The sequence below is a fragment of the Mirounga leonina genome, unplaced genomic scaffold, assembly GCF_011800145.1.
Source record: "Mirounga leonina isolate KUSES-001 unplaced genomic scaffold, KU_Mleo_1.0 Mir_82, whole genome shotgun sequence".
In the NCBI taxonomy this organism is placed as follows: Eukaryota; Metazoa; Chordata; class Mammalia; order Carnivora; family Phocidae; genus Mirounga; species Mirounga leonina.
The window spans coordinates 51,135,944-51,153,654 of record NW_023270825.1 but is presented as its reverse complement, the minus strand read 5'-3'; positions in this window follow the sequence as shown (position 1 = coordinate 51,153,654).

Here is a 17,711-nt window from a genome sequence, read left to right as displayed (position 1 = left end):
TTTACAGTGTACTTAGTATGCTGGTAAGTTTCTTTCATATCTTCTTCAGAAGGATTCTCTTGCCTCTCTCATGGATTTTAAAACTTCCATGTATCATTTTGCTATCCTGCTTTATAGTCAGAGAAAGTCCCAGAATTTTAAATCCTTTTTAATTGTTTATTTATATAAGAAAGCTACATAAATATCTGTCTAAAAATCAGTATATCTGCTGATAATGAATATTGCTTTGTTGCATACACTTAAAAAGTTTTAATTTCCAAAGGACTCTGGCTAGAGAGCTCTTTTGGCAGTTAAAAGACTTGCTTTTTTTTAATGGGAATTTTATCATATTTCATATGCAAGAAGATTGCCAAAGTGTAAATTATTGAATCTATAGTGTCGTGTTGCAGAATAAGCTGCTAAATTAGAAGCATGATTAGCTGAGTCTAATGACTCTGAAAACATAACACCTCCTCCAAACAGGAAGTATTAGGAAAGGATCCTTTTTTTTTCTTTTTTTTTGGCCACTTCTGCCTTACTTGGTAATGAGGGCTGACTGTTTTCCCTAAAACTTATTCTTTATTTGCTTAACAAGCTGATACCTGCTGATAAAATGGCTTGACTTCAAGTGATAAATTATCTTAATTAAATTTAATTGTTTGCAGACAATTTTATGCAAATGGAGACATTTAAGAAATAGAAGCATAAAGATTTAATAGGCAAGAGCCTGAGGAGAAATAAAATTTTCCATTCTTTTTGAAATTTAAAATTGATGATAATGTTGAATGTAACAATTAAAGATGGAGTGAGAAAAAGAAAGAAACTGGTTATTTGCATGACTAGGGATCCAAACTTTGGATATTGAAGAAAATCAAAGAAAACATACATAGCTTGCTGTTTGGTATGTGTCTGCTTTCTGAAATAGTTTTCATTCTGATAAATCAACACTTCTGTCTAGGTATGGTTTTTTGAACATTTTGTTTCCTGGAATTGTGGCTAAACTTAGTTTACACTAGAAATTGAAAGTCCATTAGAAGTGGGGTGCCTGGGGTGGCTCAGTTTTTTGAGCATCCGACTCTTGATTTCAGCTCAGGTCATGATCTCAGGGTTGTGGGTTGGAGCCCCACATCGGGCTGTTCACTGGGTGTGGAGCCTGCTTGGCATTTTCTTTCTCTCTCTCCCTCTGCCCCTCCCCTCCTTTGTCTCCGCCACCCCCCCAAAAAAAAGAAAGAAAGAAAGAAAGAAAGAAAGAAAGAAAGAAAGAAAGAAAGAAAGAAAGAAAGAAAGAAAGAAACCCATTAGAAGTGAGTCCATGACACCCTGCTGCCAGGTTGCATTCTTTAGAGAGTTTAGTTATAGTCATTTCCTTAGGTCAATGTATTTCTTTTCCATAAATTTAAAATTATGATTGACAGTGTCCTTGAAAATACCAACATGTTTAGACAAACTGCTTTTTATTGTATTTTATATGAAAATTATTATCTCTTTAACTTTGAAAACTTATTTATCTCATTCATAACTAGAAGTTTATGGTTGATTTTAAGAGGTTTTAAGACAAAATATAATATTTGGTGTTTTTTAAAAAATCATTGAGAAAAAATAATTTATTGTATAAGGCACTATATATTGTATAAGACATTCTTCAAAATATAAACATGGATAAGAGTATTTATAAAGAATCCTGAAAGATCTACATAAAAGGAATCTCTTTTTGGTCCTTCCTGGATTTATTTCTTGAATTATCAAAATGCATTTTTAAACTTAATGATATTAACCATAATGTGTATTAGACCTTAATTGTTTTGTCTGCCTTTCTTCTTGAGAGGAGCCACTTTTGTCTTTTAGTATGATGTTTTGTTTCAAATGGGAATCACACTCTTCTAAGTCCCTGCCTCCTTTATCAGAGTGATTGGCGTATGGGTGAGCATCTGACCAATGAGGGCCAGAGTTTTTTTCTCATCAGTTCTGGGACAGATCCATTACACTTGTTAAAAAGTTGCGAGAGTAATAGTTTAGAGGCCACTAGTACTTATGCACGTGTGAAGAAAGCCAGTCTGCAATAGGTGATAATGAACCTGTGATAAAGAAGCAGCAATGAGTTGAAAAAAAGAGGAAATATATTGACAATAAACATGTTACTAGTTTTAGCTTTTGAAGGCCAGAACCATACTCCTTCTTTCAGTTCGTTTATTTGAGTCAAAATTCATTTTTTTGTGTCATCTAGTTCAATGTGAGTTTCTGTAACCAAGCGTTTTGAACAATGTAATATCTCCTTATCTGATTCTTTATTACCTTTTCTTCATTTAGCAGCTTTTCCTCTCGGTGTAGATACACCCAAATATTCCTTCTCTTCCCTTATATTAGGGAAACTTTCTTACCTCTCTGTTCATGCTAGGACTCTCTTTTCTTCCCTTAATTGATAGAAATCTTCTTGACTGGGTTATCTGGCTACATATGCTCATTGCTTTCTCACACATTATCCTTCTGCATTTTTGTTTGTATTTACACCATTCTCCTAAAAATTATTTCTCAAAGTTCCTAGAGAACAAGTTCAACATGAGTTGAAAAGTATTTATTTAATGACCTCTATGTACCAGACTCTTTCTGGTACTGAGTGAACAAGACTAGTGGTGAAGGAGACAAAGTCCCTCCCATAACGGAGCTCACATTCAGTGGGGAAATAAGTAATAAATAAACACATTTTTGAAAGAAAAAAAGATAACTTTTGAGCACCAAATGGAATTTTTACTGGTAATAATAAAGCATAATACAATCAGAACAACTTGGTTCCCCCAGATTAAAACAATAAGATGATATTAATAGTTCAATTTTGTACAAAGCAGTCAACAGTTCTAAGTGGATCCTGTTAGATTTGCTGAAAAAATAATTTATTTTCTTTGATAGGAAGTGAAATAATTCCTTTTTCCTGGTTTAGCTCACTATATAAGACTTTCAGTATGGATCTCTCCTCCTATGATTATTACTTAATGTAAGACTTTAAATATCAGGTTTTTAGAAATAAAATTTCCAGGGACGCCTGTGTGGCTCAGTCAGTCAAGCGTCCAACTCTTGATTTCTGCTGAGGTCATGATCTCAGAATAATGAAATTGAGCCCTGCGTCAGGCTTCTCACTCAGCACAGAGTCTGCTTGAGATTCTCTCTCTCCCTCTGCCCCTCCCCCCACTGCTTATACTCTAAATAAATAAATGAGTGAATGAATAAATATTAAAAATAAATAAATAAAATTTCCAGGCCATAGTATGTGACATATTCCATATTGAATTGAGGATTAAGTTTAGCTGAGGGAAAAGATTCACCTTTTTTATGTATAATATAAAATCATTATTTTATTTTATTTTATTTTTTTATTTTATTTTATTTTTTTTAAAGATTTTATTTATTTATTTGAGACAGAGAGAATGAGAGACAGAGAGCATGAGAGGGAGGAGGGTCAGAGGGAGAAGCAGACTCCCTGCCGAGCAGGGAGCCCGATGCGGGACTCTATCCCGGGACTCCAGGATCATGACCTGAGCCGAAGGCAGTCGCTCAACCAACTGAGCCACTTAGGCGCCCCTAAAATCATTATTTTAGATATTTATATTATATAACTATATGACTCAAAGTCAGGAAATAATAACTGTTATGAGGGAAACAGTGGCGAGGAAAAGAGAGTGGCCAGGATGGGTCTATTTTAGTCTGGTGAGGAATGGACTTTCTGAGGGGGTGACGTGTATGAAGTGAAGTTAGTGTGAAGATTAAGGAGGTGGAAGGAACAGCATGTGGGGGTGCCTGGCTGGCTCATTCGGCAGAACATATCACTTGATCTCAGGGTCGTGAGTTCAAGCCCCATGTTGAGCATGGAGCCTACTTAAAAAAAAAAAAGGAAGAGTGTGTGGAAAGGCCATGAGGTAGGAATTCACCTAATATGCTAAAGAAGTAGCCTGAAGGTTAGAACGGGGATCAGCAGGAGAGTGGGAGGAGTGGTAAAGTCAGAGACACCAGGATCAGTCTGAGCCGTGTGTTTAGAAACCTTTGGAGAGCTTTGAGAGACAGATGAAATGATCTAAATTTTGTATGTTAAAGTCCACCATAGCTGCTCCATGGAAAACCGTCAGTAGTCAGACAATTGCTCGCTTGCTAGGGCACCCACATTTAGTGACTGATGAACATTGGAGCATAAAGGGCCATCTGTCTCACCCCATCTTTGTCATCCATCTTCAGAACTCCTTGCAGGGTCAGCCAAGGTTTCCCCCGAGACTGGGTCACAGCCGCAGCAACTTTTTCCCCTGCCCAGTTCCATTTCCTGCTCCTCCCTCCACAGGTTTGGATCCCAAGAGGTCATCCTAAAACACCTGAGTGTAGGCTTGGACATAGGGACACTTCTGCATAATGGTCATCATCTTCCTCAACTTTCCCACCTAATTGGATATTGGTAAAACCTGCCTTCTTGGAATTGTTTTCTCTTTTGGCCACTATGCCACTCTACTCTTGATGTTCCTTGTCTCCTATCATTGAAAAACTTCTTCTGTTAAGCCCCTAAATGTGGTCATTCCATGATGTGTGTCCACTAACATCATACTGCTGTTTTTCACTCATCTTCTCAGTAGCCTCACACATTACCATTATCTTACCATGTGCTTCAGACTGAACCCTATGTGCTGTAGGTTGAATCCCCTGGGAGGAAGACTCTGAGGCAAGGATTAGTATGCAGGAGGATTTGTGGGAGTGAGAATAAACCAGAACTGAGAATAACTAATACGCCATAACTAAGAATAAGCCATGGCAGGATTGAGTTTTCTTTTTGCCAAAAGGCTATTTATTGGTAGAGCAGAGAAATGTGCTACAGATAGTATATTTGTATGTTGCTAAATCTTTTTAAAGGTCATTAATGGCATTCCTGTGAACAAAATGGGAAAATGAACCAGAGGCAAGCATAATTATATAAATTTGTATTTGGATGCCTGTGTTTAAGGATATCAAGTCAACATGCTTGAAGGCTGTTTCTTGTTCACTGACTTTCTTTAAGATTTAGATGAAAATATTAAATGAATCCTTATGACATTTTTAGATGACATGAAACCATGAGGTTTAAAAAATATGCTGGGTGACAGAATTAGGTTCCTTAAAGGTCTTGACAGGCTAAATCCAATAAGATAAATTGTGACACATGTTAGGTCCTGTATTTGTATCCTTAACCGACTATTGAGGTATAATATAAGGAAGATTGGATTTAACAACAGAATATGTAAAAAGGACCAGAGGCAGTAGATCTTGACTCTGACTATACATTGCAATCACCTGCATGGAATTTTAAATATTCCAGTGTGAAGGATCCACCCTCAGAAATTCATGTTAATTGGCCTGGGGTAAGGACCAAACATGAGACGTTTATAAAAGCTTTTGAGGTGATTCCTTTGTGCAGCCAAGTTTTATAACCATGAATTTTCACCTACTATGATTAGCTGGGTGATATCACTGCCTCTCCGGGTGGGGGTGGGGGGGAAGAAAGAAGAGCTGAAGTAATCTAAAGAGAAGGGACACAGGACATCATCCGTAGTAGCACGGGCTTTGGAGTAAAGTGAAAGGGTTCTAGTCCCAGCTCTGCTCCTTTCAAAGATGTGTGACCTTAATGTCTCTTGACCTGAATTTTCTCTTCAAGGTGACAATAATAGTGCCTAATTCTTAGAGGTGTTGTGAGCACTGCATAAGATTTTGCATGTAGAATGCCTGGTATGAGGCTTGGCATATAGTTAACACTCAGAAATGTTAGCAGATGCCATTGTTGAACTGTAGTAATAGAATTATCAAATTTGGAATGTTTAAGCCAGTTTGCTCTCCTCTGGCCTAGGTGGAACATAAGAGGGTTTAATTTCTAAGTATTAATCTTCAAGAAACATAGGCAGTCTGATTTCAGCTCTGGTCGTGGATGAACAAACTAAATATATATAGAACATTCAAAACCACTGATAGTCTGGTGACCAAAAAAAAAAAAAAAAAACCAACACACACACACACACAACTGTTTGTTCTTTTTAAATCAAAGTCCTATTGTGAGGATCAAAGGTTAGATTATTCTGTACAAATCAGAAAAATGGAATTAGGACAAATGGGCAGAAACTAATGTGGAGGGACATTCCAACAGTCAGAGCCTCTTCCTCAAAATGTACTAAAGGCCTCATCACAGACTGGACTGCATGTGCTGGAGGGCTTCCAGTGACCTTTGAGTTCACTGATGATCTCTCATTAAACATCTTTTCTGTCAGTCTTTCCCTTCTCCGTCTATTCCAACTCATCCTTTACTCTGCGGAAAGGTGAATCTTTTTTACTAAGGAAGCATGGATCATAGATCCCTTTAGTACATCAAAATCCTTCTGTGCCTATTACACACTGAATTAATACAAAGTTCTCTGCCTGGTATTTGAAGTCTTCTAGCACATGTTTCCACACTATTATTCTAGTCTCTTCTAGTCTCAGCTATTGCCACTCCCCATTTCATCCACTGGAAAGACATAGTTGTACCTCCTCCAATATATTTGGGCTTCATGACTTTGTGCCATCAGCCACATTCATTCCAAGCCTAAACTGGAATGCTGTATCAATTAACAGCTCTTAGGTGTTGTCACTTGAATAAAAACTGCAAAGTATTTTTTCTTCCCTGATGAACATTTTTTGGTTTTACAAACCTAAAAATATAGGTTTTAGTACCTAGGTTAGATTTCTTACCTGGTAAATTATGTATTTGAATTCTAACCTTGCAATCTTTAGTCAGCAGCCTAGAACCAAAACAGTAGATACAGAATTGCTTATGAACCACTGCAACTTTATTGCTGAGCCCAGGTTCAGCCTCACATCTTCCTCAATACAGTGCTTCAGGTTTGCTCTCTGTCAATGTCTTATGATTGGCACAGATGTTGGAATCATTTTCCTATTCATGCAGGTGATCTTTAACATTTTTAAAGGACACTTAGATCTTCATGAATCCACAAATTTGAAAAGGGCATCAAAACATATTTTCAAAATTTATATATGGACCTGGTATTGCCTATCTCACAACATAATTATTGAGAGGGAGTGAATGCTTCCTCCCTGTTCTTGATTCCTTCAATGTAAATGGGTCCTTATTAATTTAAGAGTCCTAGGTCCTCTGTGCCCTGTACAGAAGCACTGAAATCATTATAAGGTTGGTTAACTCAGGAATATTAAATTGAGATTGTTCTGTTCAGGTTCTTTTGCAATTAGGAATGGGCTGCCCACAGGATACATTGATCTATACCAACCCTCCCTTGTAATGGATGGTGACCTGCTAGACTCAATGCTGCTCTCTCAGTGGCTAAATTGGCCTCATCTGGGATTAGGAAGCCCATTGGCATTTTACCTAAGCTATATACTTGAACTCTCTATTTTATTAGGAAGAAAGATTGTATTTTGAGAATCTTCTACCTTTGTCTTCTCAATTTCTTTAGAACTGAGGTGGGGAGCAATGAGTTTCTTATGTATTGGTTCCTCCTCAGAGACCCCCAACAATTGTGAAGTCAGATCAGATGATGGGTTAAAAAAGAATAATGGAGAAAGCTTTGAGATGTGAAGGTTGGGTTGTCAGCACATCTGTTTTTTGTCCTCTAAAGAAGTCTCTGCTAAAGTCCAGAGACCTTTTCTAGTCTCTGCCTCATAATTGTTAGCATTTTACCAATCTCTTCCACTCCAAATTTTATATATTTACAGAACCTAATCCCAGCTACTTATTAACCAAAATAATAAGATGTTAAAAGAATAATACTTTCATGCATCAAGTGAGTATAGCATCCCAGGTACAGATTCTTTTTTTTTTATTAATACACCTAATTGGGGGGGAGGCACTCTTAGGTTTTATTGAAAAACAGAACATAAAATACGGAGAGTTCCCATATACCCCATCATAAGCCCCCCTCCCCAGTCCCTTCTGTTATTATTATTTTGCATTAGTATGGTATATTTGTTATACTTGATGAACCAATATTAATACATTATTTTAAACTAAAGTCCATGGTTTATATTAGGGTTCATTCTTGTATACTTTATGGGTTTTGACAAATGCATAATGACCTGTATCCACCATTATAGTATTGTACAGAGTAGTTTTACTGCCCTAAAATCCTTCCTTCCCTCCAACCACTGTCTCTATAATTTTACCTCTTCCAGAATGTATTATTCAAAGAATTGAAATAATACAGTATGCAGCCCTTTCCAATAGGCTCCTTTCACTTAGCGATATGTGTGTAAGGTTCTTCCATGTCTTTTCATGACTTGATATCTTAACTTCTTTTTAGTGCTGAAAAATATTCCATTCTATGGATGTACCATAGTTTGTTTATCCATTTACACATTGAAGGACATCTTGGTTGCTTCCGAGTTTGGCAATTATGAATAAAGCTGCTAAAAACATTCATGTGCAGGTTTTTGTTTATATATAAGTTTCCAACTCATTTGGATAAGTGTCAAGGAACATGTGACAACAGTATGTTTAGCTTTATAAGAAATGGCCAAACTGGGGCACCTGGGTGGCTCAGTCAGTTAAGTGGCTGCCTTCAGCTCAGGTCATGATCCTGGAGTCCTAGGATGGAGCCTGCATTGGGCTCCCCACTGAGCAGAGAGTCTGCTTCTCCCTCTCCCTCTGCCCCTCCCCACCGCTTGTGCTCACTTTCTCTTGCTCTCTCTCTCAAATAAATAAATACAATCTTTCTTAAAAAATGGCCAAACTATCTTCTAAAGTGGTTATATGTTTTGCATTCCCACCAGCAGTGAATGAAAGTTCCTATGGCTCCATATCCTTGCTAGCATTGATGTTGTCAGTGTTGTAGATTTTAGCCATTCTAAGAGGTATGTGCTGGTATCTCATTACTGTTTTAATTTGCATTTCCATAATGATATATGATGTTTGGCATCTTTTTTATATCCTGTTAGCCATTTTTATGTCTTCTTTGGTGAGATGTCTGTTCATATCTTTTGACCATTTTTAAATTGTTTTCTAATTGTTGAGTTTTAAGGGTTCTTTATATATTTTGGATACTAGTCCTTTATCAGATATGTGTTTTGTGAATATTTTCCCTAAGGATTGTCTCCTCATTCTCTAACAGTGTCTTTCACAGAAAAGTTTTTAATTTTAGTCAAGTCCAATATAAAGATTTTTAGTTTTATGGATTATCCTTTTGGTATCATATCTAAAACATTACCAAACTCAAGGTTACCTAGATTTCTTCTGTGTTATCTTTTAGAAATTTTGTAGTTTTGCATTTTACATTTAGACCTATGATCTCTCTTGAGTTAATTTTTGTGAAAGGTGTAAGGTCTGTCTCTAGATTCTTTTTTTTTTTTTTTTTTTGGTATGTGGATGTTTCATTGTTCTGACACCATTTGTTGAAAAGACAGGCATAGCTTTTTACACCTATCATTTCTTTCAGAGGAAATTCTCTTTCCTTTCACCGCTGCACACTTGACAGGTTCCACTGTCCAATACCCAGACTGGAACCGAGAAAATGACCAACAGTTGATGCTTTATTAGTGATATGACAGGTCGCTATATGACACCAGTGATTTAAACTAGGTTATTTATTTGGATCAGTTTTATAGGTTATATAAAACTTGATGTCTGACACTCACATTGGCTCTGGCTACTTATTCACTGTTTAGTCAAATCTTGTAATACAATTTCTATGTAGAATTCCTGTCAAAAGATCAAATCAACAGCAAAAGCATTGACTTTCTGCTGCTATTACGACATTGATTGGCATTCAAATTAAGGAATATACCAAGGAATTGAGGTTATAGGTCTCATTTTGAGAACAGAAGGGTCCTAGCGAATGTTTTTCAGTGGGCATTCAGTGGAGTAGCTGTGTGATAATCAGCTAAGATAGCTGTTAAAAAAATGCAGATTCATGGACTACACAAAGACCTAGTGAAATCTAGTCTGTGGGAGGTGCTTCCCTCTCTTAACTTTGCTTAGACATTTTCCAAATATCTTTTGAACTGAGAACCAGGGAAGTAACCCTGGTTGAAGGCCTAATTTTCCCAGGGTGCCAGGTAAAATGGGACTACCTATTGTGGTATTCAAGTGGCAGAATTCCAAGCTTGTTTGTCCCGTCAAAGAAGTATGTTTGAGTATTTGCCTTGTTTGTGTGCTGAAAGGAGGCCATCTTTGTCTAAATGTCTCATATGCATTTCACATTTAACTTTTCTGAAGATGGGCATATTATCTTTGTGCCAAATATATGCCTACTGCAGTTTCTGTCTTAATGATTAACATAAACATTCAGGTGCTCAAACCAAAAAACCGAGAGTGATTTTACAGTTTTCTGCAGTTGCTTGTATCACCCTTAATCATCGCTTAAGTATGACCATTCTCTTCCACTCACATTCCCAGTGCTTTAGGTTAGGCCCTCATCATTTTATGGCCTGTTTTACCACAATCGCTCCCTCATCCCTTCATTCTCAATCCACTTTTCACACTGATTGTTGTTATAATATACTTTATACCATGCACATCTGCTGGTGTCATTAACCTGATTGAAATATTACAATTTAGACTCATTAGCATAGCAGAAATCTCTTCATGATCTTAGCTTTACCTATCCTCTTCAGCTTTACCTTCAATTACTCTTCCAGATGTACACTGTGTTTCAGCCACCATTAATTACTCATATTTCTTTGAATATTTTCATTCATCTTGGTCTGAAGTATCCATCCTCTTTCTTTTCCTGGTTGAAGATTTAACTCCCCCATAAAGCCTTCACTCATAGACATTGCCCTCTCTATATTTAACAGTGCTCCTTTGTTCTATCAGAGCACTCTCCTAGCACTTGCCACATTTAATTGCAGTTGTTTATTTAGCTGTTTCACCCCTTCATCAAATGGAACTCCTAGGGACACCTGGGTGGCTCAGTCGGTTAAGCGTCTGCTTTCGGCTTAGGTCATGATCCCAGGATCTTGAGGTCCTGGGATCAAACCCCAGGTAGGGCTCCCTGCTCAGTGGGGAGCCTGCTTCTCCCTCTCCCTCTGCCTGCTGCTCCCCCCTGCTTGTGCTCTCTCTCTCTGGCAAATAAATAAAGTCTTTTTAAAAAAATGGAACTCCTAGTGAAGCAGGACAGCTAGGTTCTTGTCTCACGGAGTCGAAAAATGAATCTCACAGACAAAGGAGAGTGAGTTAAGCGATAGAAATTTATTAAGTGAAAATATAGAAAAAGCTCTCAAGAGTGAGAGGGGTCCCAACAGGATTGCCACTGAAGGCCTTTAGGGTTTGTCTTTTATAGAAAGCTAACCAGGAAACTTAAATCATTTTAACCTCTCTATATCACCATTGAGCAAGGACTACTGATAACACCTTCAATGACTTAACTTCCTTTTCAGGGTCTGGTTATTCCTTGTTGGTCACAGGTGATTATCATAAAAAAAGATACCCACCCCACATGCCTAGGGCAGGGTGGTCCGGTTTATTCCCTTAACTCTGGTTTCTCCACACCTCCACATTTTTGGGATTTCTGTGAGCCTGATCAATAGCCCCCTATCTATCTCTCCCTACCTAGCCCCACCTGTGCCTTATTCATTAGAAGACTGAATTTTTTTGTACAAGTTTTCATATATATGATTGTATGAAAACTTTATTCCTTGCTGAAACACACATTCAGGACTTCAATTTCCAACAGTGTGGAAATGGTCATGAACTTGGAGGGAAAGCCTATCCAAATACAGAAGAAATAAATAAAATATTGGAAAAATGCAACATTTTAAATAAATAGATGAGCCCACAGGACACACACAGTCCAAAATGGAAATAGGCCTATGAAAGAGATCAGGAATATCAAGCTGATTTTGCACCTCCACTGGAGGGAAAGTGTGTTGGAGTTAGGGTTCTTAATCTAAAACACTGAAGCCTAGATTTCAATGCCTAGAGAGACAAAATGAGGCTGTGGCCTTGGGAGGTGGTGAGAATGAGATCTTAGTCACAATCTATGAGTGGCTATAAACTTAGCAAAAAGTTAGACTACAAATTGTGTTTGCTGGCATAGAAAGACAAAAAGAACACTTGTCTCTTTCCTAAATCACAGGTAAAAAATATTTAGTCATCCCTAATTATTTAAAACCATAGACCTAACTTGTTGCAGTTTGGGGTGAAATCTACATTATATATATTGTTCGGCAACCCCCAAGCTGAGAAATTATACAAAATTGGTCCCAGGACAGTAAAACACTCCAAAATCTAACAGAAGCAAACTTGAGGCATCTGGAAAGGATATGCTCGGAACCAGGCTGAATGGGCTTCCCACAGATTGAAGACAAATCCACAATTCAAATTTAAGGAGCAATCCAAAATTATTCTTGTCAGAATAGAATGTTGTATCTGGTTAAAATATTGTTCCGGAAAAAGTGCAAAAGTAGAGATGGAGAGTGTTTACTTTTAATTGACCCTCACTGCATGCCTTTCTTAAGCAGAACATATCTTAAGGTCAGGGAACATAATGAATGGCTATTCTATGCCAGGCACAGTTATAGGCATTTGGGACATATCAGTAAACAAAGCAAACATCCCTTCCATCCTATAGTTCTCATCCTAGTAGTGGGAGACAGACCAAAAAAAAAAAAAAAAAGCCATAGTTTAATACTAGGTATGTTAGAAGATAGTAAATGCTATGGAGAAAAAGAGAGTGAATAAAGTTGATGGGAGCTGTGAAGATAGTGGGAGGGAGTATATTCCAATATTAATATGGTCAGGATAGGCCCCAGTTAAGCAAAGGTTTGAGGTGAGAAAAAAGTCAACAAAATCGTTATCTGGGAGAAGAGTGCTAACAGTTAGAGGAATAGGCAACACAAAAGCCCTACATCAAGATCATAACCGGCATCTTCCAGGAACAGTGAGAAGGCTACATGGCTGGAGCAAGTCAGTAAGGTGATGAAAGAGAGGACATTTGCAGAGTTTTAAAAAGAAGAATGATATGATCTGACTTTTGTGTTTAAAATATCACTGTGACCAAAAAATAAAAATAAATAAAATAAAATAAAATAAAATATCACTGTGACCGCCATGTTAATGATGGACTGAAAGGGGCAAAGGAGACAGGCAGACTAGGAGGTGATTGCAGTAATCAAGCCAAGAAATGATGGATGTCTTGGACCAGAGTGAACTTCTATTGCTAATCGAAGTGTCTGTGGTCGATAGATGATATGTTGAATAAAAATATGAATAAATTCCTTACAAATATATGTTTCCAAGTGTATAGAAATGCATCCCTGATATACTACCTGTTAGATTCAGAAAACTTTAATTATAAATACCAAATTGATAATGTATATTTAAATGATTCCATCAATAGGATGGCATTAAGCACTTTATTTATGTAGTCTTCAATAGAAAATTAAAAAAAAAAGATAAGGGTGCCTGGGTGGCTCAGTTGGTTGAGTGGCTGCCTTCGGCTCAGGTCGTGGTCCTGGAGTCCCGGGATTGAGTCCCGTGTTGGGCTCCCTGCTCAGTGGGGAGTCTGCTTCTCCCTCTCCCCCTCTCCCCCTCTTGTGCGCTCTCTCTCTCTCTCTCATTCTCTCTCTCAAATAAATAAATAAAATCTTTGAAAAAAAAAAAGATAAAATTGTTCTGAGGAGGTTTGCAATGTTGTTTTGCTGTTAAGATGTTACCACATAAAATGCATATTAAATAAGTCTGAATAAGTCTAGAAATTAGAAAGATTATTTAAATTATGAATGTGTACCTGGAAACCATGTTTCTTCTTTTCCTCACAATATTCATAAACCTTCCAGAGCATCAAAGAGTCAAAGGTACAGTAGAGGCAACCATACATATTTAATGATTAAACAAATAATTGTGTGACATATGGCCATCAACCAAGTACTTTCACATCAATGATCTCATGTGATGCTCATGAAATTTGTATGAAAAAGATTGAGTAGACATCAATTTTATCCCCAATTTACAGAGGAGATACTGAGATTCAGAGAGAAAAGTAATTTTTCATAACTCATACCACTAGGAATACATCATGAAGTGGAACTTAAATCAGACTTCTGGACTTCTGAACTTGATTTTCTGCCTCTATTCCACAGCTCTGATTAGACTTGGCCATCAAGTCCCAGTGTGGTTGAGGGTCAGAGTTGAGTACTGGGAACGACCATGTCCCCAGAATTTTTTGTCACAGCCATTGTCATGGTAGCTGACTCCTCACTCCCCAACACCTCTCCCAGCACATACTTACACACACAACTAAAGCCTTGTAAAATAAGGGAAGCTGTGGCCAAGAGTATGGACATGTGATAAATATGAGATTTTATTTTGTGCAACTTTGCTCTTTCTCTTTTTTTAGAGGAATTTGTATAGATGAACATCCATTATTACTCTCTAGTTGAGAGTAATTATGTTTTGGGTTCTGCATCATTAAATCTTATTGTCTATGCTGGGGCCTCACTTTAAATTCACTAAGTCCCTCCTCAAAACATAAACATTGAATTCAATGAAAATCCATTTAAATTTGTTTGGGTATTATCAATCCTGGCTTCCCTGAGTACATAAGTGTTTGCAAAGGCTAACCTGAGTGTGGCATATGAACTTTAATCACTGAAATTCTACATTACTTGTGAAACTAAATGTGAAAGTTTTTTGTTTTTTTTTTTAAGATTTTATTTATTTATTTGACAGAGACAGAGACAGTGAGAACAGGAACACAAGCAGGGGGAGTGGGAGAGGGAGAAGCAGGCCTCCTGCTGAGCCGGAAGCCCGATGTGGGACTCGATCCCAGGACCCTGGGATCATGACCTGAGCCGGAGGCAGTCGCTTAACCAACTGAGCCACCCAGGCGCCCAATGTGAAAGTTTTGATCTTGGTTATATACCATCAGGTTGATTGGGGATCTGGTTATATACCATCAAGTTGATTGGGGATCTGGTTATATACCATCAAGTTGATTGGCTCTGTAGAATTAGAATGTAAATTTATCTAGGTTTGGTTGAATTAAACATCTTTTTAACTTGGGTTTCTCTCTATTAGTTTTAGGCTGAAAGCCTGGGATAAAGATTTTCTTAAAACTAAGTTACTTTTGTAAATAAGTTTTCCCTAATACCAGTTTGTTTTCCACCATCCAAAGAAAACTAACAGGAGAACTAAAATTGCCTTAGGATGTAAAAATTATTAAACCTGGGCGCCTGGGTGGCTCAGTTGGTTAAATGACTGCGTTCGGCTCAGGTCATGATCCTGGAGTCCCTGGATCGAGTCCTGCATCGGGCTCCCTGCTCGGCGGGGAGCCTACTTCTCCCTCTGACCCTCCCCTCTCTCATGTGCTCTCTCTCTCTCATTCTCTCTGTCTCAAATAAATAAATAAAATATTTTAAAAAAAATTATTAAACCTATATGTGCTTGCTCTGAAAGGCAAAACACTTCTCAGGATTACAGATGCTTATGCAATGTGCATTCAACTGTATTTAAGACATTGCTATATTATGTAGAATTATATTAAAATTAGAAACCTGACTTGAAAATTTGTGTTCATTTAGTAGACCATAACACAGTCACTCCCAGTTTCTCCCCAAATACCTACAGTGGAAAAGCAAAATATGACTTTACCACACTGAAAATGAGCTTTGAAAAAGCTGTGCAAATAAGCACTTAGAACAATGCTTTGCACTGATCGGGCCTTTGCACGTTCAGCTCCCTGTGATTGTATTTCTCTTCTATATGGGATTAATCTAGGTAATCTCTACTCTTCCTTCAAATTTCAGATCAAAGGGAGATTTCCTTAGGAATGTATTTTCTGACCCTACCTACCACCACATTCCCTGCCTTGGTACTTTATGAAACATTTATTCAAAGTACTTATTTTACTAATTTATTTATTTATTTATTTTTTTATTTGCGAGAAAGAGAATGAGAGACAGAGAGCATGAGAGGGAGGAGGGTCAGAGGGAGAAGCAGACTCCCTGCCGAGCAGGGAGCCCGATGTGGGACTCAATCCAGGGACTCCAGGATCATGACCTGAGCCGAAGGCAGTCGCTCAACCAACTGAGCCACCCAGGCACCCCTATTTTACTAATTTAATATTCATTAGTATGATTATTTGATTAATGACTGTCTATACTATAAACTCAGTAAAGAATTGTATTTTTTTAAAGATTTTATAAGTTTTTTTATTTGAGAGGGAGTGAGAGTGAGAGAGCACAATCAGGGGGAGCAGCAGAGAGAGAGGGAGGAAGCAGGCTCCCCGCTGAGCAGGGAGACCAACATGGGGCTCGATCCCAGGATCCCAAGATCATGGCCTGAGCCGAAGGCAGACACTTAACTGACTGAGCCACCCAGGCACCCCAAGAATTGTATTTTTTATCACCATTATTTCCCTAGTACAAAAAATGTCTGGCATAAAATAGTTTCTCAGCAAACTATTGAGAAATGAATGACTGAGTGAATTGTCACATAGTAAGAACTGAAAAAATGGTGGGCAGCATAGTATTTTTTCTTCTCTATCTTAATATGATGCTAACTTATGGTTTCTGAAATTTCAGCTGGGCGTGGTTTTGATGTGATCTCTACATGCTTATACATTGACCATATGATGACTACTCCCTAATGAATCTGGTAGAACAGTGTGAAAACCATGTCTAGCTGAACCCAGAATAGCACAAATGTTTCATAAATCCAGTAAAGGCTTAGGGGAGTAGATACACAAGAGCTATGAAACAACTGAATGAAGAAAATTCCTACAGGAACCCAAGGTTAATTTTTAAAAAGTGCCCATTTCAATAGATACCTGGGGTGACTATTTACCTCAAGCTGTACCAAATACAAATTTGGACAGCCATAATTTTACTGTGCTATTTTCATATTTTTATTGGGCCTAAGTACTGCTGTCTTTCACAAGTTTCCCCTTTCACTGCTTTTTTTATAGGCTTCAGATTCGATAACATCCAGAACACAATAGGGCCTTCGGTAGAGAAGGGCTGTCAGGATTGGGCTTCTTTATGAGAGGTTAAATTCTCCCAAGCAAGACCTGGTAGTGGAATATATTGAACAAGAGGAGCAAAGCATTCTAGACATTGTATGTTTTCACATACTCAGCTCAAAGTATCAAAGGATAAGTTACTTATAAATTCAGCAGAAGAGAACCAGATGAATATCAAAAAGCAAGTATTGAACTAGCAGATCAGCACCCAAATGGACAGCTAAATAGGGTAAAGACTATACACACTGCTTGTCCTTAAAACAGAATATAAATAGATCTAACTCCCTCGAGAATGAGTTAAGAGGGGAAGGAGAGAAAGAAAAGGAGCAAGAGTAGAAGGAGGATATATATGTGTATGTGTGTTTATGTGTGTCTGTAGATACATACACACACAATTTATAGCTATAATATAATACTGCTGAACCAGATAAAGGGAAAATCATGTTTATGAAAAAGGAAGACATAGTTTCAATATTTTTTTAAGAAACTTGAAGAAAATCTCAGAAAATATACTTATTATCCACTGTATACAAGTCATTCCAGCTATGAAATAGGAAAAAGTCATTAAAAGAGTACATTCAGAAATAAAAATATCATAAGATTAAATTGAGAAGTGGACGGCCCAAGAAAGGATTAAAGAATAAAAATGTAGCAGCAAAGTAAAAATCCACAATGATGACCCTGAGGAGAGAATTGTTACTATGAAACATGACAGATGCAAAGATCAAACTTGAGAAACACTCTTAGATGAAGTAGAAAAGGTTGAAGAGA